Here is a 26816-nt window from a genome sequence, read left to right on the forward strand (position 1 = left end):
TCTAAGCGCTGGGGAGGCTACAAGGTGATCTGGTTGTCCCATGGGGGGCTCACAGTCTTCATCCCCATTTTCCAGATGAGGGAACTGAGGCCCAGAGAAGTGAAGTGACTTGCCCAAAGTCACACAGCTGACAATTGGAGGAGTCGGGATTTGAACCCATGACCTCTGACTCCAAAGCCCAGGCTCTTTCCACTGAGCCATGCTGCTTCTCTCTATGACCCTTGCAGCCCATAAATGACAGGCTCTGTTTGAAGAAGAAACTCCCGGCCTGCCTGCCCTTAGCTGAGGTTTGTTCTTTTTTTTTTTAGTAATTTAGATTTCTTCTTTCACTTCCCCCTTACTGTAAATTTTGGGAATCTCCCACATTTACCTTTCCAATCTGGGATTCTGCGGGATAGTAGCTTGAAGTTGAAGTAGAAGCTTAGTCGAATCGATCCCAGCACAGGGGTACTATTCGGGAAAGGGCTTGTGGGGAGAGAGATGCCAGGCAGGGAGGGAACAGGAATATGGCAAAAGAATCAATATTTCCATCAATCAATCAATCAATCATATTTATTGAGTGCTTACTGTGCGCAGAGCACTGTAATAAGCGCTTGGGAAGTACAAGTTGGCAACATATAGAGATGGTCCCTACCCAACAGTGGGCTCACAGTTTAGAAGGGGGAGACCGAGAACAAAGCAAAACATATTAACAAAATAAAATAGAATAAATATGTACAAATAAAATAGAGTAATAAATATGTACAAACATATATACATATATACAGGTGCTGTGGGGAGGGGAAGGAGGTAAGGCGGAGGGATGGGGAGGGGGAGGAGTGGATTCTCCCCCTCTAAACTGCCAGCTCCTTGTGGGCAGGGAATGTGTCTGTTATGCTAATAATAATAATAATAATAATGCTGGTACTTGTTGAACGCTTACTGTGTGCCAAGCACTGTTCTAAGCGCTGGGGGGATACAAGGTGATCAGGTTGTCCCACGTGGGGCTCACAGTCTTAATCCCCATTTTCCAGATGAGGGAACTGAGGCACAGAGGAGTGAAGTGTCTTGCCCAAAGTCATACAGCTGACAGTTGGCGGGGCCGGGATTTGAACCCATGACCTCTGACTCCAAAGCCCGGGCTCTTTCCACTGAGCCACACTGCTTCTCATGCTAGACTGTGAGCCCACTGATGGGTAGGGACCGTCTCTATATGTTGCCAGCTTGTACTTCCCAAGCGCTTAGTACAGTGCTCTGCACACAGTAAGCGCTCAATAAATACAATCAAATGAATGAATGAATGCTCGATAGCTGGTGTTATGCTCCGCTGACCATCGTGCAGATCCCAGGATGCTCCTGGATACCACGATGCCCACTGGATGGATCCCAGGATTTTCCTCGATAACCGCTATCCATTCCACAGTGAGCATCGTACAAGCTGAACCCTGATGACGAAGAGGTCTGGGCACTGGGTGAAACACCTCCAGAAGCAGCGTGGCTCGGTGGAAATCAATCAATCAATCAATCAATCAATCGTATTTATTGAGTGCTTACTGTGTGCAGAGCACTGTACTAAGCGCTTGGGAAGTACAAGTTGGCAACATATAGAGACGGTCCCTACCCAACAGTGGGCTCACAGTCTAAAAGGGGGAGAGAGAGAACAGAACCAAACATACTAACAAAATAAAATAAATAGAATAGATATGCACAGGCAAAATAAATAAATAAATAAACAAATAAATTAATAATTAATAAATAAATAAATAAATAAATGGAGTAATAAAATAAATAAATAGAATAATAAAATAAATAAATAGAGTAATAAAATAAATAGAGTAATAAAATAAATAAATAGAGTAATAGCTTGGAAAGAGCTTGAGAGTCAGAGGGCATGGGTTCTAATCCCTCCTCTGCCGTTTGTCAGCTGTGTGACTTTGGGCGAGTCACTTAACTCTCTGGGCCTCAGTTACCTCATCTGTGAATCAATCAATCAATCAATCGTATTTATTGAGCGCTTACTGTGTGTAGAGCACTGTACTAAGCGCTTGGGAAGTACAAGTTGGCAACATATAGAGACAGTCCCTACCCAACAGTGGGCTCACAGTCTATCACTGTGAAAAGGGGAGTAAGACTGGGAGCCCCACGTGGGACAACCTGATAAGCCTTCTATCCACCCCAGCGCTTACAACAGTGCTTCGCACATAGTAAGCACTTAACAAATGCCGTCATTATTATTATCATTATTATGTTTATTATGATCCCCCCCACACTAATACAACTCCACTAATCAGTTATTCTTCCATAAATGGCAGACTCCCCGCCTCACTCATTCATTCATTCATTCGATCATATTTATTGAGCCCTTACTGGATTCGGAGCACTGTACTAAGCGCTTAGGAGAGTACCATATAACAATAAACAGACACATTCCCTGCCCACAGTGAGCTTACAATCTAGAGGGGGAGACGGCCATTGATTTAAATAAATAAATTACATAACCGGGGCACATACGTGCTCAATTAATAATAATAATAATAATAATAATAATAATAACATTTATTAAGCGCTTACTATGTGCAAAGCACTGTTCTAAGCGCTGGGGAGGTTACAAGGCGATCAGGTTGTCCCCCGGGGGGCTTACAGTCTTAATCCCCATAATAACAATGATGGCATTTATTAATCCCTTACTATGTGCAAAGCACTGTTCTAAGAGCTGGGGAAGATACAAAGTGATCAAGTTGTCCCACGGGGGGCTCACAGTCTTCACCCCCATTTTACAGATGAGGTAACTGAGGCACAGAGAAGTGAAGTGACTTGCCCAAAGTCACACAGCTGACAATTGGCTTTTAGACTGTGAGCCCACTGTTGGGTAGGGACCGTCTCTATATGTTGCCAATCTGTACTTCCCAAGCGCTTAGTACAGTGCTCTGCACATAGTAAGCGCTCAATAAACACGATTGATGATGATGAATTGGCGGAGCCGGGATTTGAACCCATGACCTCTGCCTCCAAAGCCCATGCTCTTTCCACTGAGCCACGCTACCTATCGAGCGCTTACTACACGCAGGGCACTGTGCTAAGCGCTCGGGAGAGCACAATAGGACAGAATCAGCAGGCACGCTCCCCCCGGGGAGATTTTTAGACTGTGAGCCCACTGTTGGGTAGGGACCGTCTCTAGATGTGGCCAACTTGGACTTCCCAAGCGCTGAGTCCAGTGCTCCGCACACAGTAAGCGCTCAATAAATACGATCAATTGATTGATTGATTGCGTCTCGAGAACCGTGAACCGTTCCCGGGTTTGCCGCAACGACAGGTCCACACGCCTCGCACCGCTGACATCGCTTTTAGGCTGAATGAGCGACAAATAAAGGAACGCTACGCCGCCGTCGGAGTGAGTCACGGAGACTGGAGGAAATCGAAACGAGGTGTCAGGAACTCGCACCCAGAAAAACTGACTCAAAGGCAACTGATAAACGACGGGCTGATACCCTGCAATCACTTCCATCTCTAACAGGATGTATTCTATTTATTTTATTTTGTTAGTATGTTTGGTTTGGTTCTCTGTCTCCCCCTTTTCGACCGTGAGCCCGCTGTCGGGTAGGGACCGTCTCTATATGTTGCCAGCTTGGACTTCCCAAGCGCTTAGTACAGTGCTCTGCACGCAGTAAGCGCTCAATAAATACGATTGATTGATTGATTGATCCAGTACCATGGCATGCCCAGTTGATGTGTGTGATTAGTTATTTGATTAGTACAGGCACAGAGTACCTCCTCCAGGAGTCCTTCCCAGACTGAGCCCCTTCCTTCCTCTCCCCCTCGCCCCCCTCTCCATCCCCCCCGTCTTACCTCCTTCCCTTCCCCACAGCACCTGTATATATGTATATATGGTTGTACATATTTATTACTCTATTTATTTATTTATTTTACTTGTACATATCTATCCTATTTATTTTATTTTGTCAGTATGTCTGGTTTTGTTCTCTGTCTCCCCCTTTTAGACTGTGAGCCCACTGTTGGGTAGGGACTGTCTCTATATGTTGCCAATTTGTACTTCCCAAGCGCTTAGTACAGTGCTCTGCACATAGTAAGCGCTCAATAAATACAATTGATGATGATGATGATGAATAAATACGATTGATTGATTGATTGATTACTAAGTGCTTTGGCTGGACAGGGCACTGTGCTAGGTGCTGGGGGGAAATGATGTAAAAAGATTACCCTGTGCTCCCTGACTTCATTCGTTCAGTCATTCATTCATTCAATCCTATTTACTGAGCGCCCACTGTGTGCAGAGCACTGGACTAAGCGCTTGGGAAGTCCAAGTTGGCAACATATAGAGACGGTCCCTACCCAACAGTGGGCTCACAGTCTAGAAGGGGGATGAGCCGCAAATCTTCAAAGGGGAACGTGTCTTAAAAGGGGAACATGTCTACCGGCTCTGCTATAGTGTACTCTCCCGAGCGCTTAGTACAGTGCTCTCCACACAGTGAGTGCTCAACAAATGCCTTTGACCGATTCAGCTCAGACAGAATAGATGAATACAAAATCAATCAAAGGATGAGACAGAGAGAGAGAGAGAGAGGGAGAGAGAAAGAGCATCCATCAAGCAATGCTATTTATTGAGTGCTTACTATGTGCAGAGTACTGCACTAGGGGAAGCAGCGTGGCTCAGTGGAAAAGAGCCCGGGCTTTGGAGTCAGAGGTCACGGGTTCAAATCCCGGCTCTGGCAACTGGCAGCGGTGTGACTTTGAGCAAGTCACTTAACTTCTCTGGGCTTCGGTTACCTCATCCGTAAAATGGGGATTAAAACTGTGAGCTCCCCATGGGACAACCTGATCACCTTGTAACTTCCCCAGCGCTTAGAACAGTGCTTTGAACATATTAAGCGCTTAACAAATACCATCATCATTATTATTATTATTATTATTACCCAGGTCCTCTGAGTCACAAGCCCGTGTCCTTGCCAGTAGGCCACACTGCTTCACCTTTACTTTGGGCCTATTTTACGCCTCTCGGAGACCTCCGCCGGGCCGATTTTTTCAAAAGCAGATAAAACGTAAAGTTCCGAGTACTAAAGGATATCTTATCGGGGTTAAATCTGAAGCGCGTACGATAACCACCGGCGTGGGTCGACTGTGGCTGGGTCAGAGGGCAAGCAAGTACGCCACGATGGGACGGATTCCTCCTCCGGGGCCTCATTAGACTGTGAGCCCACTGTTGGGTAGGGACCGTCTCTATACGTTGCTGACTTGTACTTCCCAAGCGCTTAGTACAGTGCTCTGCACACCGTAAGCGCTCAATAAATACGATCGATTGATTGATTGACGGGTTCAGCGGATCCGCCCCAGGGAAATGGAGCCGACGGTCCCCGGGGCCACCATCGACTCCCCCGGAAGATCAAAGCCGTGTGGCTCAGTGGAAAGAGCCCGGGCTTCGGAGTTCGAATCCCTCAATCAATCAGTGGTATCTACTGAGTGCTTACTGCGTACAGAGCACTGTTCTACACACTAAGAGAAGCAGCGTGGCTCAGTGGAAAGAGCCCGGGCTCTGGAGTCAGAGGTCGTGGGTTCAAATCCCAGCTCCGCCGCTTGTCAGCTGTGTGCCTTTGGGCAAGTCACTTCACTTCTCTGGGCCTCAGTTCCCTCATCTGTAATATGGGGATGAAGACTGTGAGCCCCACATGGGACAACCTGCTTACCTTGTATCTACCCCAGGGCTTAGAACAGGGCTTGGCACATAGTAAGCGCTTAACAAATACCAACATCATTATTATTATTACTTGAAAAAGTACAATTGCATAGAGTTGGTGGACAGGATCCCCACCCACGAGGAGTTTACGATCAAATGACTCCAAATCAATCAGTGGTATTTACTGAGTGCTTGCTAAGTTTAGAGTACTGTACTATGTGGTTGGGGAAATACAGTAACAGAGTCAGTAAACATCAACCCTGCCTCTAAGGAGTTTATGATCAAATGAACCCCTTGGCCTGCCCACAGACTCCTCTGAAAGAGGAAGTCAGAAGGACCTGGGTTCGAATCCCGGCCCCACCACTTGTCTGCTGTGTGAACTTGGGTGAGTCACTTCACTTCTCTGAGCCTCAGTTTCCTCCTCTGTCCAATGGGGATTAAGGCTTTGACCCCCACGTGGGACAGGGACTGTGTCCAACCTGATTAACTTGAATCATCATCATCATCATCATCATCAATTGTATTTATTGAGCGCTTACTATGTGCAGAGCACTGTACTAAGCGCTTGGGAAGTACAAATTGGCAACATCTAGAGACAGTCCCTACCCAACAGTGGGCTTACAGTCTAAAAGGGGGAGACAGAGAACAAAACCAAACATACTAACAAAATAAAATAAATAGGATAGATATGTACAAGTAAAATAAATAAATAGAGTAATAAATATGTACAAACATATATACATATATACAATCCACCCCCAATGCCTGACACATTGTTATACTGTACTCTCCCAAGTGCTTAGTACAGTACTCCGTGCACAGTAAGCCCTCGATAAATACGACTGACATAAGACTTAACAAATACCATGGGAAAAAAACCAGGAAAACATAATAATAATGTTGGTATCTGTTAAGCGCTTACTATGTGCCAAGCACTGTGCTAATGCTGGGGTAGACACAAGGTAATCAGGTTGTTCCACGTGGGGCTCACAATCTTCAACCCCATTTGACAGATGAGGTAACTGAGGCCCAGAGAATCAATCAATCAATCAATCGTATTTATTGAGCGCTTACTGTGTGCAGAGCACTGTACTAAGAGCTTGGGAAGTCCAAGTCGGCAACACATAGGGACGGTCCCTACCCAACAGCGGGCTCACAGTCTAGAAGGGGGAGGCATCATCATCATCATCATCATCAATCGTATTTATTGAGCGCTTACTATGTGCAGAGCACTGGACTAAGCGCTTGGGAAGTACAAATTGGCAACATATAGAGACAGCCCCTACCCAACAGTGGGCTCACAGTCTAAAAGGGGGAGACAGAGAACAAAACCAAACATACCAACAAAATAAAATAAATAGAATAGATATGTACAAGATAAATAGAGTAATAAATATGTACAAACATATACACAGAGAAGTTAAGTGACCTCCCAAAGGTGACACAGCTGACAAGTGGCGAAGCCGGGATTAGAACCCATGACCTCTGAATTTGAAGGCCGGGCTCTTTCCACTAAGCCACGCGGCTTCTCTTCGGCTTCTCATCACAAGCAAGCCATTTTTTGAGAAACGGCAGAGTGCCGTGACACATCTTTCGGAGACCCTCCGAACAGTCACTCTCCCGCTGCGTTGACCGGCAGATCGGCTGATGAGAATTACCTCCGCCCCTCCTTCCAAACGGGAAACCCTTCTCGTAATAAATACCGTATTTCGGAGAAGCAGCGTGGCTCAGTGAGAAGAGCCTGGGCTTCGGAGTCAGAGGTCATGGGTTCTAATCCCGGCTCTGCCACATGTCTGCTGTGTGACCTTGGCTTAACCATTCTGTGTATTAGATAAGACGGCCCAGAGGGCCGGGGGTTCAGAGAAGAGGAGGCTTAGGATGAGGCGATTTTTCCCTCAGGTTGGCCTATCCCCGGTAATAATAATAATAATAATAATAATAATAATAATGATGGCATTTGTTAAGCGCTTACTAAGGTGGGACGCCTTTTGTTAAGGTGGGACAGCCTGATCACCTTGTATCCCCCCCAGCGCTTAGAACGGTGCTTCGCACATAGTAAGTGCTTAACAAATGCCATCATTATTATTATTCGTTTATTCATTCAATCATATTTATTCATTCATTCATTCAATCGTATTTATTGAGCGCTTACTGTGTGCAGAGCACTGTTGTAAGCGCTTGGGAAATACAAGTTGGCAACCTATAGAGACGGTCCCGACCCAACCGTGGGCTCACAGTCTAGAAGGGGGAGACAGAGAACAAAACAAAACATATTAACAAAATATAATAAATAGAATAGATATGTACAAGTAAAATAAATAAATAAATAGAGTAATAGGGTTAGAGAAGAGAAAATAGAGAAGCAGCGTGGCTCAGCGGAAAGAGCCCGGGCTTTGGAGTCAGAGGTCATGGGTTCAAATCCCCGCTCCGCCAACTGTCAGCTGTGTGGCTTTGGGCAAGTCACCACTTCTCTGGGCCTCAGTTCCCTCATCTGTAAAATGGGGATTAAAATCGTGTGAGCCCCCCGTGGGACAACCTGATCACCTTGGAACCTCCCCCGCGCTTAGAACAGTGCTTGGCACATAGTAAGCGCTTAACAAATACCAACATCATCATCAACAGGGTTGGTGGGAGGGAGGGAAGAGAGAGGGAAGGTGGGGTCAGGTGGAAGAGCACTCAATAAATATGATTGATGATGATGATGATGATGATGGAAGAGGGCAGGAAGGGGAACCAGGGGATTAACAGGTTTAAATAATAATAACGACGGTATTTGTTCATTCATTCAATCGTATTTATTGAGCGCTTGCTGTGTGCACAGCACTGCATTACGCGCTTATTATTATTGTTATTATTTCCCACGGCCAGCACGCTCTCCGGGGCTGGTTTTGAAGATCGGGGAGAATCGGGATGCAAAAATTCCAGACAAGCAACCTCTTCCTGGATCAAGTTTATGTCCACTTCCCCCCGGAAAAATACTCCTCTCCTCTTCATTTGCAAACTAATCTGGTGAAGGAACTTGCTCCTGGACAAATGACAAACCATTCTGCGTATTAGATAAGGCGGCCCAGAGGGCCGGGGGTTCAGGGGAGAGGAGGTTTAGGGCTTAGGATGAGGCGATTTTTCCCTCAGGTTGGCCTATCCCCAGTAATAATAATAATAATAATAATAATAACAATAATAATAATAATGGCATTTGTTAAGCGCTTACTATGTGCAAAGCACTGTTCTAAGCGCTGGGGGGGATACAGTGTGATCAACTTGTCCCACGTGGGGCTCACAGTCTTAATCCCCATTTTTACAGATGAGGTAACTGAGGCTCAGAGAAGTGAAGTGACTTGCCCAAGGTCACCCAGCAGACTTGTGGTGGGGCCGGGATTCGAACCCATGACCTCTGACTCCAAAGCCCGGGCTCTTTCCACTGAGCCACGCTACCTTTCTCTCAGTCGCTACGTCCCGTTGGATGAATGATGTGGCAGAGAATCAAGCAATCAATCGTATTTATTGAGCGCTTACCGTGTGCAGAGCACTGTACTAAGCGCTTGGGAAGTACAAGCTGGCAACAAATAGAGACGGTCCCTACCCAACAGTGGGCTCACAGTCTAGAAGGGGGAGACAGAGAACAAAACCAAACATACTAACAAAATAAAATAAATAGAATAGATATGTACAAGATAAATAAATAGAGTAATAAATATGTACAAACATATATACATATATACAGAGAAGTTAAGTGACAGAGAACAAAACCAAACATACTAACAAAATAAAATAAATGGAATAGATTTATTCTATTCTATTCTATTCTGCCGGAGAAGGCAGAACAGCTGGAAGCAAGAGCAGGCAGGCGTGACTCTAGTAACCTTGAAAGCAGGAATCGCGTCAACTCGCTCCACCGTACTTTCCCAGGAGCCTACTACAGTGCAGCGTGGCTCAATGGAAAGAGCAAGGGCTTTGGAGTCAGAGGTCACGGGTTCAAATCCCCACTCCGCCGATCGCCAGCTGTGTGACTTTGAAGCTTAGCCAATGCCATCGTTATTATAAGCTGCGTCACTTCTCTGGGCCTCAGTTCCCTCATCTGGAAAATGGGGATGGAGACTGGGAGCCCCCCGTGGGACAACCTGATCCCCTTGGAACCTCCCCAGCGCTTAGAACAGTGCCTGGCACATAGTAAGTGCTTAATAAATGCTATCATTAATGAGAGCTCACCTCCTCCAGGAGGCCTTCCCAGACTGATCCCCTTCCTTCCTCTCCCCATCGTCGCCCTCTCCATCCCCCCCATCTTACCTCCTTCCCTTCCCCACAGCACCTGTATATATGTTTCTACATATTTATTACTCTATTTATTTATTTATGTATTTATGTATTTATTTATTTATTTATTTATTTATTTATTTATTTATTTATTTATTTATTTATTTATTTTACTTGTACATATCTATTCTATTTATTTTATTTTGTTAATATGTTTGGTTTTGTTCTCTGTCTCCCCCTTTTAGACTGTGAGCCCGCTGTTGGGTAGGGACTGTCTCTATATGTTGCCAATTTGTACTTCCCAAGCGCTTAGTACAGTGCTCTGCACATAGTAAGCGCTCAATAAATACGATTGATGATGATGATGATTACTACTACTACTAATAATAATGACGGCATTTGTTAAGCGCTTACTAAGTGCAAAGCACTGTTCTAAGTGCTGGGGGGATACAATAATAATAATAATAATGTTGGTATTTGTTAAGCGCTTACTATGTGCAAAGCACTGTTCTAAGCGCTGGGGTAGATACAAGGTGATCAGGTTGTCCCACATCATCATCATCATCATCAATCATATTTATTGAGCGCTTACTATGTGCAGAGCACTGTACTAAGCGCTTGGGAAGTACAAATTGGCAACATATAGAGACAGTCCCTACCCAACAGTGGGCCCACATGGGGCTCACAGTCTTAATCCTCCTTTTCCAGATGAGGGAACTGAGGCTCAGAGAAGTGAAGTGACTTGCCCAAGGCCACGCAGCAGACATGTGGCGCTTAGTACAGTGCTCTGCACACAGTAAGCGCTCAATAAACACGATTGATGATGATGCGGCGGAGTCGGGATTCGAACCCATGACCTCTGACTCCAAAGCCCGGGCTGTTTCCACTGAGCCACGCTGCTTCTCCATTATTGTTATGATGGTAATTATGGTAATTATTGTTATTATTGCCTCACTTACTAAGCTCCTTGAGGGAGGGGATCGCGTAAACTAACTCTTCTCACTGAGGGCAGGGAACGTGTCTATCAACTCTTTCCACTAGGCTAAGCCGCTTGGCGGGTGACGGATGTGTTTCTCTTGGCCGGATTCTTGCCGCTTCCAAGTGGAAAGATCATCATCATCATCATCAATCGTATTTATTGAGCGCTTACTATGTGCAGAGCACTGTACTAAGCGCTTGGGAAGTACAAGTTGGCAACATATAGAGACAGCCCCTACCCAACAGTGGGCTCACAGTCTAAAAGACTTCCTTCCTCTCCCCCTCCTCATCCCCCCCACCTTACCTCCTTCCCCTCCCCACAGCACCTGTATATATGCATAGATGTTTGTATGTATTTATTACTCTATTTATTTATTTTATTTGTACAAATTTATTCTATTTATTTTATTTTGTTAATATGTTTTGTTTTATTGCCTGTCTCCCCCTCCTAGACTGTGAGCCCGCTGTTGGGTGGGGACCGTCTCTATATGTTGCCGACTTGTACTTCCCAAGCGCTTAGTACAGTGCTGTGCACACGGTAAGCGCTCAATAAATACGATTGAATGAATGAATGAATGAAAGTAAGCGCTTAATAAATGCCATCATCATTATTATTATAAGTGGTGGAAGAGGGATCAGTGAAGTGACTTGACCAGGGTCACCCAGTAGACGAGTGGCAGGGCCAGGATTAGAACCCAGGTCCTTGGGGCTTACAGGCCTGTGCTCAATCCACTAGGCCACACTGCTTCTCTGGTTTCTCCCTGGTAACTTCTGGAATCAATCAATCATTCAATCAATCAATCAATCATATTTATTGAGCGCTAACTGTGCACAGAGCACTGTGCTAAGCGCTTAAAAGCTTCGAGGCCTATTCTGTCCACCGAACTGGGGCAGCCCGACCAGCCTGACGGGCAGCATTCATTCACTACGTCATTCAATCGTATTTATTGAGCGCTTACTGTGTGCAGAGCACTGTGCTAAGCGCTTAAAAGCTTCGAGGCCTATTCTGTCCACCAAACTGGGGCAGCCCGACCAGCCTGACGGGCAGCATTCATTCATTACGTCATTCAATCGTATTTATTGAGCGCTTACTGTGTGCAGAGCACTGTGCTAAGCGCTTAAAAGCTTCAAGGCCCATTCTGTCCACCGAACTGGGGCAGCCCGACCAGCCTGACGGGCAGCATTCAGTCATTAGGTCATTCAATCGTATTTATTGAGCGCTTACTGTGCGCAGAGCACTGTGCTAAGCGCTTAAAAGCTTCGAGGCCTAGTCTGTCCACCGAACTGGGGCAGCCCGACCAGCCTGACGGGCGGCATTCACTCAGTACGTCATTCAATCGTATTTATCGAGCGCTTACTGTGTGCAGAGCGCTGTGCTAAGCGCTTGAAAGCTTCGAGGCCTATTCTGTCCACTGAACTGGGGCAGCATTCATTCATTAGGTCATTCAATCGTATTTATTGAGCGCTTACTGTGCACAGAGCGCTGTGCTAAGCGCTTAAAAGCTTCGAGGTCTATTCTGTCCACCGAACTGGGGCAGCCCGACCTGCCTGACGGGCAGCATTCATTCAGTACATCATTCAATCGTATTTATCGAGCGCTTACTGTGTGCAGAGCACTGTGCTAAGCGCTTAAAAGCTTTGAGGCCTATTCTGTCCACTGAACTGGGGCAGCATTCATTCATTAGGTCATTCAATCGTATTTATTGAGCGCTTACTGTGCGCAGAGCGCTGTGCTAAGCGCTTAAAAGCTTCGAGGCCTAGTCTGTCCACCGAACTGGGGCAGCCCCACCAGCCTGACGGGCGGCGTTCATTCAGTACATCATTCAATCGTATTTATCGAGCGCTTACTGTGTGCAGAGCACTGTGCTAAGCGCTTAAAAGCTTCGAGGCCTATTCTGTCCACTGAACTGGGGCAGCATTCATTCATTAGGTCATTCAATCGTATTTATTGAGCGCTTACTGTGCGCAGAGCGCTGTGCTAAGCGCTTAAAAGCTTCGAGGCCTAGTCTGTCCACCGAACTGGGGCAGCCCCACCAGCCTGACGGGCGGCGTTCATTCAGTACGTCATTCAATCGTATTTATCGAGCGCTTACTGTGTGCAGAGCACTGTGCTAAGCGCTTAAAAGCTTTGAGGCCTATTCTGTCCACTGAACTGGGGCAGCATTCATTCATTAGGTCATTCAATCGTATTTATTGAGCGCTTACTGTGTGCAGAGCGCTGTGCTAAGCGCTTAAAAGCTTCGAGGCCTAGTCTGTCCACCGAACTGGGGCAGCCCGACCAGCCTGACGGGCGGCGTTCATTCAGTACGTCATTCAATCGTATTTATCGAGCGCTTACTGTGTGCAGAGCACTGTGCTAAGCGCTTAAAATCTTCGAGGCCTATTCTGTCCACTGAACTGGGGCAGCATTCATTCATTAGGTCATTCAATCGTATTTATTGAGCGCTTACTGTGTGCAGAGTGCTGTGCTAAGCGCTTAAAAGCTTCGAGGCCTATTCTGTCCACCGAACTGGGGCAGCCCGACCAGCTTGACGGGCAGCATTCATTCATTACGTCATTCAATCATATTTATTGAGCACTTACTGTGCACAGAGCACTGTGCTAAGCACCTAAAAGCTTCGAGGCCTATTCTGTCCACCGAACTGGGGCAGCCCGACCAGCCTGACGGGCGGCGTTCATTCAGTACGTCATTCAATCGTATTTATCGAGCACTTACTGTGTGCAGAGCACTGTGCTAAGCGCTTAAAAGCTTCGAGGCCTATTCTGTCCACTGAACTGGGGCAGCATTCATTCATTAGGTCATTCAATCGTATTTATTGAGCGCTTACTGTGCGCAGAGCGCTGTGCTAAGCGCTTAAAAGCTTCGAGGCCTATTCTGTCCACTGAACTGGGGCAGCCTGACGGGCAGCATTCATTCACTACGTCATTCAATCTTATTTATCGAGCGCTTACTGTGTGCAGAGCGCTGTGCTAAGCGCTTAAAAGCTTCGAGGCCTATTCTGTCCACCGAACTGGGGCAGCCCGACCAGCCTGACGGGCGGCGTTCATTCAGTACGTCATTCAATCGTATTTATCGAGCGCTTACTGTGTGCAGAGCGCTGTGCTTAGCGCTTAAAAGCTTCGAGGCCTATTCTGTCCACTGAACTGGGGCAGCATTCATTCATTAGGTCATTCAATCGTATTTATTGAGCGCTTACTGTGCACAGAGTGCTGTGCTAAGCGCTTAAAAGCTTCGAGGCCTATTCTGTCCACTGAACTGGGGCAGCCTGATGGGCAGCATTCATTCACTACGTCATTCAATCTTATTTATCGAGCGCTTACTGTGTGCAGAGCGCTGTGCTAAGCGCTTAAAAGCTTCGAGGCCTATTCTGTCCACCGAACTGGGGCAGCCCGACCAGCCTGACGGGCGGCGTTCATTCAGTACGTCATTCAATCGTATTTATCGAGCGCTTACTGAGTGCAGAGCGCTGTGCTAAGTGCTTAAAAGCTTCGAGGCCTATTCTGTCCACTGAACTGGGGCAGCATTCATTCATGAGGTCATTCAATCGTATTTATTGAGCGCTTACTGTGTGCAGAGCGCTGTGCTAAGCGCTTAAAAGCTTCGAGGCCTATTCTGTCCACTGAACTGGGGCAGCCTGACGGGCAGCATTCATTCACTACGTCATTCAATCTTATTTATCGAGCGCTTACTGCGTGCAGAGCGCTGTGCTAAGCGCTTGGGAAGTCCAAGTCGGCAACACAGAGACGGGCAGCCCTGAGAGGCCCGGAAACCTCCATCAGACTGCTGTTCCCCGTCCCCCAGGCCCGCTGACCTCAGGGCTCGGAGGAAATTCTCACCCCGTGGGCATCTTCCCTCTAACGCTAAGGTCTCCGCATCACGTCCCTCCCCGACTCCCAGCCCCGCGACTGTTGTTGTTTGTAAAAATAACCAAACGGTGTCATCGGGCGAGGGAGCGGCTGGATGGAAATCACCTGATAAGAATAAACTACTTACCAGAAGCTGGCTGAGTTTCCAGGGGCCGGTATTTAAATGACAGCGGGGACCAGACCCAGCGCAGAAGGAGAAGAAGAAGAAGAAAGGCGCGGGGAGCGGCCTCCCCTGACGGGGTTTCGTCCCCTTTCCTTTGAACTGGGGGAAAGCCCGGGTGGCACCTCTTTGAAAAGGTTCCGCCTCTCTTCCCCCGGTTCCTTCCAAAAACCAAACTGCATCGTGACATTTCTGGGCTTCCAGGACTCATACGCCTTGCAAAACCTGTGGTAAAAGCCCTTGGGTTCAGAGATGATGCAAGCGACAGGTACGAGAAAGGAAATGCGACAAAGTGCTCCGCTCCCCCTCACCCCACGGTGACAGGGCCCGGAGAGGTGAGGGGGTGGGGGGCTTTGGTGACCCCATATTGAACTGCCTGACCGCAGCCGGGAGCGGGGCACCTTTAATGACCGAAAACCTGGGTCCGCATCGCAGAAAATCAATCAATCAATCAATCAATCAATCGTATTTATTGAGCGCTTACTGTGTGCAGAAACTCCCCCTGGGGCTCCCAGTCTACCAGACTCCCAGATATAGCTGGGAGGCCTGGAGGCCTATTTATTTATTTATTTTACTTGTACATATCTATTCTATTTTATTTTGTTAGTATGTTTGGTTTTGTTCTGTCTCCCCCTTTTAGACTGTGAGCCCACTGTCGGGTAGGGACTGTCTCTATATGTTGCCAATTTGTACTTCCCAAGCGCTTAGTACAGGGCTCTGCACATAGTAAGTGCTCAATAAATACGATTGATTGATTGATTGATTGATTGACAGGTACAAGAAAGGAAATGCGACAAAGTGCTCCGCTCACCCTCACCCCACGGTGACAGGGCCCGGAGAGGTGAGGGGGTGGGGGGCTTTGGTGACCCCATATTGAACTGTCTGACCGCAGCCGGGAGCGGGGCACCTTTAATGACCGAAAACCTGGGTCCGCATCGCAGAAAATCAATCAATCAATCAATCAATCGCATTTATTGAGCGCTTACTGTGTGCAGAAACTCCCCCTGGGGCTCCCAGTCCCCCGAAATAAATCTTTTAGATTTATTTAGACTCCCGGACATAGCTGGGAGGCCTGGAGGCCTATTTATTTATTTATTTTACTTGTACATATCTATTCTATTTTATTTTGTTAGTATGTTTGGTTTTGTTCTCTGTCTCCCCCTTTTAGACTGTGAGCCCACTGTCGGGTAGGGACTGTCTCTATATGTTGCCAATTTGTACTTCCCAAGCGCTTAGGACAGTGCTCTGCACATGGTAAGTGCTCAATAAATACGATTGAGGATGGTGATGAAATAAAAGCATCTGGTCATCTGGAGGTTACAGCAAGCGGCCGGCCTATGCTGCACCATCACCTCTATTTTATTGAGCACTTGCTGCGCGCAGAGCCCTGTATCAGAGAAGCAGCGTGGCTCAACGGAAAGAGCCCGGGCTTTGGAGTCAGAGGTCGCGGGTTCAAATCCCGGCTCCGCCACTTGTCAGCTGGGTGACTTTGGGCAAGTCACTTCACTTCTCTGGGCCTCTGTTCCCTCATCTGTAAAATGGGGATGAAGACTGGGAGCCCCCCGTGGGACAACCTGATCACCTTGTATCTCCGCAGCGCTTAAGAACAGTGCTTTGCACATAGTAAGCGCTTAACAAATACCATCATCATTATTATTATTATTATTACTAAGCGATCGGGAGGGTACAGTACAACAGATTTGGTAAACGTATCCCCTTCCCACAGGTGGCTCATGGTCTTTGGCTTTCTTTGGGAGGGTTGGTTCCACATGACGCAGATCTGTCGCTGAGGGGTCAACAGATCTGCGTCAGGAGACTCGAGTTCGGGTCCCGGCTCAGCCTGCCGCATCATCATCATCAATCGTATTTATTGAGCGCTTACTGTGTGCAGATCACTGTACTAATGACCTTGGGCAGGTCGCCTAACCTCTCTGGGCCACTCAGTTTCCTCCCCATCTAGATCTCCCCCTTCTAATAATAATAATAATAATAATAATAATGGTGGTATTTGTTAAGCGCTTACTATGTGCAAAGCACTGTTCTAAGCGCTGGGGGGGATACAAGGTGACCAGGTTGTCCCACCTGGGGCTCACAGTCTTCATCCCCATTTTACAGATGAGGTAACTGAGGCACAGAGAAGGTAAGTGACTTGCCCAAGGTCACACAGCTGACAAGTGGGGGAGCCGGCATTCGAACCCATGACCTCTGACTCCCAAGCCCGTGCTCTTTCCACTGAGCCACGCTGCTTCTAGACTGTGAGCCCGCTGTTGGGTAGGGGCCGTCTCTACATGTTGCCAACTTAGACTTCCCAAGAGCTTAGTACAGTGCTCTGCACACAGTAAGAGCTCAATAAATACCATTGAATGAATGAATAATAATAATAATAATAATAATAATAATAGTAACAATGGTATTTGTTAAGCGCTTACTATGGGCCAAGCACTGTTCTAAGCACCTGGATAGATATGAGGTAATCAGGTTGTCCCACGTGGGGCTCACAGTCTTAATCCTCATTTTACAGAGGAGGTGACTGAGGCACAGAGAAGTTAAATAGCTTGCCCAAGGTCACACAGCCGGCAAGTGGCGGAGCCGGCATTAGAACCCACGTCCTTTGACTCCCAAACCCGGGCTCTTTCCACTAAGCCACGACTGTAAGATTGTTGCGGGCAGCGAACGTGTCTGCCGACTTTTATGCGGCACTCTCCCAAGTGCTTAATACACTCATTCAATCGTATTTACTGAGTGCTTATGGTGTGCAGAGCACTGTGCTAAGCGCTTGGGAAGTACAATACAGTGCTCTGCACGTAGTAAGTGCTCAATATATAGCCTGATTGATGGATTGGTTGACCTCCAAATGGGGATGCACATTCTGGCCTCTCCGATCACCCCCTCAGAGATGGTGGGAGGTGAAAGGGAGAGTGAAAGGGCAAGTATTGGGGAGAAGAAAAGTGCTACACAAATTCAGAAGAGGATTAGCATTACTACCATTATCATTATTAGACTGTGAGCCCACTGTTGGGTGGGGACTGTCTCTATATGTTGCCAATTTGTACTTCCCAAGCGCTTAGCACAGTGCTCCGCACATAGTAAGCGCTCAATAAATACGATTGATGATGATGATGATGATGATGATGATTACTACTGGCTTGTTTGCCTTTCGATACTGGAACAAAATCTGCCGGTGTTTCTGATGGACAACAGAACCAGCCGTAACCCACCCACTAGGTTGACATCCTGCTCCCCTCCCCCCTGGGCCCCCGCTAAAGCTGGGGTGGGGGAAATGTGGACGGGAGGGAAGGTGAGAGGAAACAGTGCTCTGCACACAGTGTATTATAATAATAATAATAATAATAATGGAATTTATTAAGCACTTACTACATGCAAAGCGCTGTTCTAAGCGCTGGGGAGGTTACCAGGTGATGAGGTTGCCCCACGTGGGGCTCACAGTCTCAATCCCGATTTTACGGATGAGGTAACTGAGGCCCTGAGAAGTGAAGTGACTCGCCCAAAGTCACACAGCTGACAATTGGCAGAGCCGGGATTTGAACCCGCGACCTCTGACTCCAAAGCCCGGGCTCTTTCCACTGAGCCACGCTGCTAGTTGTCAATATGACTAGTGGAGCCCGGAGTCGGGTGGGGAAAAAATGGAAAAAAGCAGCTCAGCGTGGGACCGTCTCTAGATGTTGCTGACTTATACTTCCCAAGCGCTTAGTCCAGTGCTCTGCACACAGTAAGCGCTCAATAGATACGATTGAATGTATGAATGAATCACTTCCTTATAAGCTCCCTGTGGGCAGGAAGCACATATTCTGCTTCTGCTACACTTCCCTAAGTGCTTAGCACATTGCTTTGCATTCCATAAACGCTCAATAAATACCACCGACTGATTTATTTTATTTTGTTAGTATGTTTGGTTTTGTTCTCTGTCTCCCCCTTTTAGACTGTGAGCCCACTGTTGGGTAGGGACTGTCTCTAGATGTTGCCAACTTGGACTTCCCAAGCGCTTAGTCCAGTGCTCTGCACACAGTAAGCGCTCAATAAATACGATTGAATGAATGAATGAATCACAGTGTCCTTATAAGCTCCCTGTGGGCAGGAAGCACGGATTTTGCTTCTGCTACACTTCCCTAAGTGTTTAGCGCATTGCTTTGCATTCCATAAACGCTCAACAAATACCACCGACTGATTTATTTTATTTTGTTAGTATGTTTGGTTTGGTTCTCTGTCTCCTCCTTTTAGACTGGGAGCCCACTGTTGGGTAGGGACTGTCTCTAGATGTTGCCAACTTGTACTTCCCAAGAGCTTAGTCCAGTGCTCTGCACACAGTAAGCGCTCAATAAATATGATTGATGATGATAATGATGATGGTTGAGGTGACTGCTTCTGAAGAAAAGTCATCTTCTCCAAATTCACCATAAGAACCCTTAACAGCCGCCCCGGAAGCGAGAAGAAGGACTGGGAAATATCTCAATAAAGGCGGCTTCTGGGCATGTCCACTTAATCATCCAGCCAGGCCTGATGAACAAGTCTTTCTGGTTCGGTGAGCTGGGATTCTTTTCCCTCGTAAAATAGTAAATTTTGACATTTGTGAAATTTCGCTTTAGCACGCTGCCCGAGGAGCAGCGAGGGAATGCAAAAATCTGAAAGGAAATGTTGAATTAGAGCATAACAGTTGGGTCGCTGGTTATTTCCGGAGGGAAGTGCAGAAGACAGCAGAGAGACGCCAATGATCGCGGCTTTCCTTGGAGCATTGCGATGACCCCAATCCTATCAATTACCCCTCGCTACCTTGAGCCCACTGTTGGGTAGGGACTGTCTCTATATGTTGCCAACTTGGACTTCCCAAGCGCTCAGTACAGTGCTCTGCACACGGTAAGCGCTCAATAAATACGACTGATTGATTGATTGAGGGTAAGGTTTGCTGTTTCAAAGGGGCAGGTGGGAATTGTACCCTCTCTAGAACTGCTACAACTCCTAAAATCCCCCCTCTCGACTGTAAGCCCGTTGTGGGCAAGGAATGTGTCTGCACACACAATAAGCTCTCATCATCAATCGTATTTATTGAGCGCTTACTATGTGCAGAGCACTGAATACGACTGATTGAGTGGCATATTGGCACCTGTCCACATGTTTTGGACAGTTTCTTTTAGACTGTGAGCCCACTGCTGGGTAGGGACTGTCTCTATATGTTGCCAACTTGGACTTCCCAAGCGCTTAGTACAGTGCTCTGCACACAGTAAGCGCTCAATAAATACGATTGATGATGATGTTTCGTTTTGTCGTCTGTCTCCCCCTTCTAGACTGTGAGCCCGTTGTTGGGTAGGGACCGTCTCTATACGTTGCCGACTTGTACTTCCCAAGCGCTTAGTACAGTGCTCTGCACACAGTAAGTGCTCAATAAATACGACAGAATGAATGAATGAACTTGGGGAGGAACCCTCACCAAAGCCACCTTGCCGAGGGCAACGTGTTTTAGCCAAACATGCTGAGGTCAATGGGGGAATGTTCCCCGACCTTTTGAGCCCAGAAGATTTTTGTTTGTTTGTTTGTTTATTTTTGAAGATATGGGATTTGTTAAATACCTGCTATGTGCCCAACACTGCTCTAAGCACTGGGGGAAATACAAATGAATTCGTCTGGATGCCTTCCCTGTCCCCCATAGGGCTCACAGTCTAAGAAAGAGGGAGAACAAGAGAACCGAGGCCCAGAGAAGCGAAGTGGCTCGCCCAAGATCACACAGCAGGCGAGCGGCAGAGCCGGGATTAGAACCCAGATCCTTCTGACTCCCACCCGGGCTCTTTCCAACAGGCCACACTGCTTCTCCTGCAGTGATGACTTGTGCTCTGGAGGAATTGGTTGGATTGTCCTCTTTGGCAGAGAGATTAAAAAGCTCAGCACAGGTGATTTTAGAGATAAAGAGGATCTATGCGAAGCAGCGTGGCTCAATGGAAAGAGCCCGGGCTTTGGAGTCGGAGGTCATGGGTTCAAATCCCGGCTCCACCACTTGTCAGCTGTGTGACTTTGGGCAAGTCACTTCACTTCTCTGGGCCTCGGTGACCTCATCTGTAAAATGGGGATTGACTGTGAGCCCTGTGTGGGGCAGCCTGATCACCTTGTAACCTCCCCAGCGCTTAGAACAGTGCTTTGCACATAGTAAGTGAATAATAAATGCCATCATCATCATCATCTATGGGGGAGAAGCATGGAAGCCATCAGGAGGTTTGGGTTTTTGTGTAAGGTATTTGTTAAGCGCTTACTATGTGCCAGGCACTGTTCTAAGCGCTGGGGTAGGTGTGAAATAATCAGGTTGGATACAGCCTGTGCCCCACACGGGGCTCACAGTTTTCATCCCCATTTTACAGATGAGGTAACTGAGACGCAAGGAAGTTGATTGGCTTGTCCAAGATCACACAAGAGGTAAGTGACGACTGAGCTGGGATTCAAACCCAAGTCATAATAATAATAATAATAATGATAAAGATGGCATTTATTAAGCGCTTACTATGTGCAAAGCACTGTTCTAAGCACTGGGGTAGGTGTGAAATAATCAGGTTGGATATAGCCTGTGCCCCACATGGGGCTCACAGTTTTCATCCCCATTTTACAGATGAGGTAACTGAGATGCAAGGAAGTTGATTGGCTTGTCCAAGATCACACAAGAGGTAAGTGACAACTGAGCTGGGATTCAAACCCAAGTCGCCATCATCATCATCATCATCATCATCATCATCATCATCATCATCACCATAATAATAATAATAATAAAGATGGCATTTATTAAGCGCTTACTATGTGCAAAGCACTGTTCTAAGCGCTGGGGAGGATACAAGGTGATCAGGTTGTCCCATGTGGGGCTCACAATCTTAATCCCCATTTTACGGATGGGGCAACCGAGGCCCAGAGAAGTGAAGTGACTTGCCCAAAGTCACACGGCTGACAAGCGGCGGAGCCGGGATTAGAACCCATGACCTCTGACTCCCAAGCCCGGGCTCTTTCCACTGAGCCACGCTGCTACGTGCCAGGCACCGTTCAAAGCGCTAGGGTAGGTACAAAATAATCAGGTGGGATATAGCTTGTGCCCCACATGGGGCTCACGGTTTTTATCCCCATTTTACAGATGAGGTAACTGAGGCGCAAGGAAGTTAATCGGCTTGTCCAGTCACGCAAGAGGTAAGTGATGGAGCTGGGATTCAAACCCAGGTGATCTGTGGCCCAGCCCCAGGCTCTCTCCACAAGCCCACACCATCCCGCTGTTCCTTCACCATTTCAACCATAGACGTACACACAATTCAACAACAGGCGTATATGCATTTCGACAACAGGAGTACATACGTGCCAACAATAGGCGTATTCACATTTCAACAATAGGTGTCATTTCAACAACAGGAGAGGACTTACTTTTTAATACGAATGGTGATCAGGTTGTGAAATCTGCGGGGGGGTCCAGGCACTGAGGAACCCAAACTGTGAAGGTAAAGAAGATTGGAGTGAGCCTGCGTAATTCATCCCATCAATCAATCATATTTCTCGAGTGCTCACCGTGTGCGGAGCACTGTGCTAAGCGCTCGGGGAGAGTACAATGCAACAGCAAACTGGGACGTTCCCTGCCCACAACGAGCTCACAGTCTAGACTGGGGAGAGGCAGACGTCACTACAAACAGAAACAGCGTGGCTCAGTGGAAAAGAGCCCGGGCTTTGGAGTCAGTGGTCATGGGTTCAAATCCCGGCTCTGCCAATTGCCAGCTGTGTGACTTTGGGCAAGTCGCTTCACTTCTCTGGGTCTCAGTTCCCTCATCTGTAAAATGGGGATTAAGACTGCGAGCCCCCCGTGGGCCAACCTGACCACCTTATAAACTCCCCAACGCTTAGAACAGTGCTTTGCACATAGTAAGTGCTTAATAAATGCCATTATTATCATTATTATCATTATTATTATTATTATTATTATACATAAAATGATGGATATGGACATAAGTGCTTTGGGGTTGGGAGCGGGGAAGAACGAAGGGAAGAGCGTAATGAAAAGAAGGATCAATCAATCAATCATATTTATTGAGCGCTTACTGTGTGCAGAGCACTGTACTAAGCGCTTGTGAAGTACAAGTTGGCAACATATAGAGATGGTCCCTACCCAACAGTGGGCTCACAGTCTAGAAGGGACCTATAATGTGTGTGTGCGTGTTTGCACACGTGCAGACACGTTGGAAGTCAGGAGGATCTGGGTTCTAATCCCGGCTCGGCCGCCTGTCTGCTGTATGGACTTGGCCTAGTCACTTCACTTCTCTGTACCTCAGTTATTAGTGGAAAGAGCACGGGCTTGGGAGCCAGAGGTTGTGGGTTCTAATCCCGCTCAGCCACTTATCAGCTGTCTGACCTTGGGAAATTCACTTAACGTCTCAGTTACCTCATCTGTAAAATGAGGATTAATAATAATAATGACGGCATTTGTCAAGCACTTACTATGTGCAAAGCACTGTTCTAAGCGCTGTGGGGGATACAAGGTGATCAGGTTGTCCCACGTGGGGCTCACAGTCTCAATCCCCATTTTCCAGATGAGGTCACTGAGGCCCAGAGAAGTGAAGTGACTTGCCCAGAGTCACACAGCTGACAATTGGCAGAGCTGGGATTAGAACCCATGACCTCTGACTCCAAAGCCCGGGCTCTTTCCACTGAGCCACACTGCTTCTCTAAGCTGTGAGCCCCACGTGGGACAACCTGATTACCTTGTATCTACCCCAGTGCTTAGAACAGTGCTTGGCACATAGTGGGTGCTTAACAAATACTATTATTATTATTATTATTATTATTATTATCATTATTATTATTATTATTATTCAGTAAACTGATGGTTGAGACTTTGAGCCCCACATGGGGCAGGGACTGTATCCAACTCAATTTGCTTGTATCTACCCCAGCGCTTAATACAGTGCTCTGCACACAGTAAGTGCTCAATAAATACGATTGATTGATTTAGTACAGTCCTGGCACTTAATAGGTGCCTAGCAAATACCATTATTATCATTACTATCAAAACACAACTTCAAAGTAAACATGAGGGGCTCTCAGCCCCTGGCAGACTTAGTAGCATGTTGGTCCTCACCACCTTTGTTAAAGATGATCTACCCATTTTAGTTAACGATTCACTCAAATTCGTGAAATGCAAAGACCGAATATCACAGCGGCTCCACTCCTTTATTTACTAACAACAACAACAGCAACGAAATATTTTAAAACCTCTTTCTCCGGTCCCCTGGCCGCTGTTCAATCCGTACGTAGAAACGATATTCGTCCGGGGAGCTAAACCTGGCAGAAGAAAGTTTTCAAAGCCCAACTGAGTGGGGAACCCAAGTTGGGTGCTACTTTAAGGCCGCCACTTAGAACCAGACTTTGAGCCGGGTAGGAAAGTGAATGTCATGGCGAAACAGGGAGAATAAATGCTACAGTCTATTTTAAAAAGCCAAATGTCGGGTGGCAGAGCTTCGGAGATGGCGAGTAAAAATAGATGATACTTATAAGAAACTTAAATTGTGTCACCCAAAATAGAGGCTGCTGCTCTGCGCGCTAACCTAGAGTTTTACTGGAAGATTGGACAAAAAAGGTCAGTCCGGAATCCGGACGTTGACACCCTGTGACAATCGATGCTCTTATATTGGGGGCCGAGGGGTAAAGATGACCGACCGCTCGCCCACGTCCTCCCTCTGGCCTGTAATCAATCAATCGATCGTATTTATTGAGCGCTTCCTGTGTGCAGAGCACTGGACTAAGCGCTTGGGACGTACAAGTTGGCAACATATAGAGACGGTCCCTACCCAACAGTGGGCTCACAGTCTAAAAGGGGGAGATAGAGAACAAAACCAAACATACTAAGAAAATAAAATAAATAGAATATGCCCTCTCTCTTCATACATGACAAACAATGACTCTCCCCATCTTCAAAGTCTTATTAAAAACACATCTCCTCCAGGAGGCCTCTTCTATCGAGCCCTCAACTCCTCCTGTCTGCATCACCCTTGGACTTATACATAGGATGGTACTTGCTAAGCGCTTATTAAGTGTCAAGCACTAGAGAAGTGGCGTGGCTCAGTGGAAAGAGCCCGGGCTTGGGAGTCAGGGGTCCTGGCTTCGAATCCCGGCTCCGCCATTTGTCAGCTGTGTGACCTTGGGCAAGTCACTTAACTTCTCTGGGCCTCAGTTCCCTCATCTGGAAAATGGGGATTAAGACTGTGAGCCCCACGTGGGACAACCTGATCACCTTGTATCCCCCCCGGCACTTGGAACAGTGCTTTGCACATAGTAAGCGCTTAACAAATACCATCATTATTATTATTAGTATTTTAAGCACTGTGGTAGACCCAAGCTAATCAGGTTGGACACAGTCCCTGTCCCACCTAGGGCTCACAGTCCTAATCTCCATTTTCCAGATGAGGGAACTGAGGCCCAGAGAAGTGAAGTGACTTGCCTAAGGTCACACAACAGACAAGTGGCAGAGCCAGGATTAGAACCCACGACCTTCTGATTCCCAAGCCCATGCTCTAGCCACTAGGCCATGCTGCTTCTCTAAGTACACTAGAACAGAGCTGGTAGACACACTTCCTGCCCACAATGAACTTACGGTCTAGAGTGGGAAACACATTGCATTAAGCCCTCTTTTTTTTCTTCAACTCCCTTCTGCATCTCCCGACTTTCTCCCTTTACTCATCGCTTCCAGTCCCACAGCACTTACGTCCATACCAGTCATGTATTTATTTATAATAACGTCTGTCTCCCCCGCTAGACTCCATTATGGGCAGGGAACGTGTCCGATATATTGTTCTATTGCACCCTCCCAAGTGTTTGGTACAGTGCTCGGCACACAGTAAGTGCTCAATTAATACAACTGACTGACATTATTATAAATACATAAATTACGGCTCCGTCCCTAATCATAACGTACGTGCTGTGTGGGCTGAGGGAGGGGTGAGGAAAGGGGGCAAACCCACGGGCAAGGGCGACGCAGAAGGGAAGAGGAAATTAGAGCTCAGTTGGGGAAGGTCTCAGTCCTTTCTAAATGCATCCTGCGCATGTGTTCGCGAAAGCTGCATGTTTGGCTAAGGCGCGGGGAGCAAGGGCTGAATGGCCCCAAACAATTTACACCGGTTCCTCTTATCCAAATAATCATCTCGAAAAACATCAGGGTGGGACACACATCTCAACCCCTGCTGCGTCTCTCAGAGAAGCAACTATTTACAAAGGATAAATGACAGCAACGTTAAAATAGAACGGAAAGCACATCCAATGTAGAGGGGATGGGACGTAGAGGAAATGCCGATATCGAGAGGATTCCCTCCCCTCTCTCCTTCTCCCTCCTCCTCCCTTTATCATCTCTCATTAAAATAATAACAACAATAATGATAATTACTATTATTAGAAGTCCCTGAATTCCAGGCCCGGGCTCTCTCCCACTAGGCCATGCCTCCTCTTCATGTGTCCATTCCATACTCGGTAGCAACAATCTTCCACATGGGTCTCCCATTGGAATGTAAGCTCCTTGTGAGCAGGGAATGTATAATAATAATGATAATAATAATAATAATGGCATTTGTTAAGTGCTTACTATGGGCCAAGCACTGCTCTAAGAGCTGGGGTAGATACAAGATAATCAGGTTGTCCCAAGTGCGGCTCACAATCTTAATCCCCATTTTAAAGATGAGGTAACTGAGGCCCAGGGAAGTGAAGTGACTTGCCCAAAGTCACACAGTTGACAGGGGGCGGGGCCGGGATTAGAACCCATGACCTCTGACTCCAAAACCCGGGCTCTTTCCACTAATCCAGGCTGCTTCTCCCTTCACAGGGACGCAACTACAGGACTTGGAAACCAGGAGACTGGGGATCTAGTCCCAGCTCTGCTGC

The 26816-nt window shown here is 47.1% G+C and overlaps 1 protein-coding gene across 1 annotated transcript in view; it reads right to left on the reverse strand.

Moving 5' to 3' along the window:
• GTDC1 (glycosyltransferase like domain containing 1) overlaps nucleotides 1-22392 on the reverse strand; it is a 287497-nt gene extending 265105 nt beyond the window's left edge. Inside the window, exon 1 of the mRNA XM_038751780.1 lies at nucleotides 22326-22392. The gene's annotated coding sequence lies outside the window, so the exon portion shown is untranslated. The remainder of the gene's footprint in view (nucleotides 1-22325) is intronic.
• Between the last annotated feature and the right edge of the window lie 4424 nt (nucleotides 22393-26816).

Source organism: Tachyglossus aculeatus, chromosome 9, assembly GCF_015852505.1.
Source record: "Tachyglossus aculeatus isolate mTacAcu1 chromosome 9, mTacAcu1.pri, whole genome shotgun sequence".
Classification (NCBI taxonomy): Eukaryota; Metazoa; Chordata; class Mammalia; order Monotremata; family Tachyglossidae; genus Tachyglossus; species Tachyglossus aculeatus.